Source organism: Elephantulus edwardii, unplaced genomic scaffold (genome assembly GCF_000299155.1).
Source record: "Elephantulus edwardii isolate Elephantulus edwardi_28Jun2011 unplaced genomic scaffold, EleEdw1.0 scaffold00230, whole genome shotgun sequence".
NCBI lineage: Eukaryota > Metazoa > Chordata > Mammalia > Macroscelidea > Macroscelididae > Elephantulus > Elephantulus edwardii.
In genome coordinates, this window is record NW_006399980.1 from 4,560,740 (window position 1) to 4,563,023 (window position 2,284).

At 39.6% G+C, this 2,284-nt stretch overlaps 1 protein-coding gene across 1 annotated transcript in view; it reads right to left on the reverse strand.

Moving 5' to 3' along the window:
• Positions 1-2,284, reverse strand: part of NAAA (N-acylethanolamine acid amidase) — a 31,132-nt gene that overhangs the window by 18,768 nt on the left and 10,080 nt on the right. The gene's annotated exons all lie outside the window — the stretch shown is intronic.

Sequence of the window (2,284 nt, forward strand, 5' to 3'; positions counted from 1 at the left end):
GACAGTGTTTGGTGAAGCTCTCAGTTTAAGACAGGCTGGGAAGGAGGAGTGGCATCCACTTCTAAACAACATGCCTCTGGAAACTCTATGAACTTTGAGAAATGATGATAAAAGGCTCGACTCTACAGCAAACAACAACTAAGAATAAAAACCAGTCTTGTAGTGTCGTGTGTTACATATTGGACAGCTAACTGAAAGGTCAGAAGTTCGAATCCACCAGATACTCAGAAGGAAAAAGATGGGAAGTCTCCTCCCATAAAGATTTAGAGCCTCAGAAACTCAGTGAAAGGTTGTGCGGAATAGGAATTGACTTGACAATGGGCTTTATGATTTTTTTTTCACCAGTACTGTCACACACACAGCAGTGGTTGCAGTGCCATTACACTCACCACTATTCTGAAGTAATGGTAGTCAGTAGATTGGTAGTCTCTGATAAATCTTACTATTTAATATGCCAAGAAAACATACTTGCAGCAATGAGATGGTTACATTTCAACCTAACTGATTTTTTAAAAATCAGTTGTATTATATTTTCTGTATTTACAAAACATCTCCAAAGAGAAACATTCCATAAGTTTCACCAGGCAACCAAAAGTCTAAGCACACACAAAGTCTAAAAGCTCACCCTAAAAGCAGCAACTGTATTCCGACTTATTCATCCTGACGTGGTCCTAAGACATAGAGCAAATCTCATAAGCTCCTGTGAAGGGCACAGACATAGTGGGACTGCTTGTGATAATGTTTTATATTATTTCATGTCACTACATAAAGCTCATGATCATCCCAAGAATTATAAGAGATCACCTGCATTCACCATCAGGACAAGATGACATCTTGAGATAACACCAAGGAGAAAAATCACATTTTCATCAGTCTTCTCCGAAGCTGATTTTTTTTTAAATGACTGAGTCCAGAGCTTAACGCACAATGTTAAAAATGGTTACCATTTTGGGGGAAAGAAACAAACCGGCTCAGGCCAACATCTTCCCTCAGAAAATAAAATGTTAAGTCAGAAATCTTTGAAATTTAATTTTTTATCTCTGAACCACCTGATTATAAAAAGACGACAACAACATACCCTGGAGTGTAGTGGTTAAGCACCCAATTGTTTAACCAACACAGCTAGTCAAGTTCAGGGTCACTGTGAAACAAAATCCACTGGACACTGAAGCTGTGGGTTTGGAATGAACACTGTTAAGAGAGAATGCAACAGCTTGTGTTTTTTTAAATGACCTTCCCCCCACATTCTCCATGAGCGCACCCTATCTCTAATCATGACAATAATATAGGAATAAGTCATTATGTGGTGACATCATTTGCTGATTCTTACATTACTGTCATTATTGAAGATCTGAACAAATTTAAAATGTCTGAAATAAAAACCATACTGCAGCTTCTAAGATATAGTATGTCACTGTGTTTAGACCAGTTGTGGTAGCTACAAAACTATCATTTAGGGTGAGCCTCTTTTTCATTGACCCTCCACTTTTCCAAGCATGACGTCCATTTCCATGAACTGAGCTCTTCTAACATTGTTGGTGTTAGTTGTTATGACATTTCTGAACCTTGCCCGATCCTGTGCCATATCGTTACAGTCACTGTGTCAATCTGTCCTGTTGAGGATCTTCCTCTCTTTTCCTCCCTCTCCATCTTTCCCAGCATGTCTTTGTCCAAGGACTGGTCTCTCCTGACAATATCCCCAAGGAATGTGTGACAAAGCTTCACCGTCCTCGTCTCTAAAGAGGACCTTGATTGCTCTTCCTCCAAGATGTTTGTGTTTTTGGCAATCCACGGGAAATGTTCACTAGTCTGTGCCAAGAAATTTGGAAGACAGCGATCTGACCAACTGACTGGAAGATATTCAAATGCATTCTCATTATAAAACAGTTGATCCAATAGGATGCGGAAATTACCAAACAATATCATTAAAATCACATATAAGTAAAAATCTTCACCCTTAGGCCTTTTGTTCATAGGGTTGCTGCGAGTGGTCCTCAACTCGAAGGCAATCAACAACATTGAAAATGAAAGTTATTAGGAGCCCGAAGGCCTGGGTTCTGGTCCTGCCTCTGCCACATTGTGGCCAGAGGATTTAGGGACAAGCCAATCTAAGGCCTGGGACTCTTTCATATGGAAAATTAAAATGTGAACTTATACCTGCCTCATAGGGCAGCCCTGAAGATCACATATATGAGCATATATTCAAAATTGTGACCAACCAGACAGAAGTATTTTGTGAGGAAAACAGCAGTTTACTGACTCTCAACAGAAAGACATTACCCAA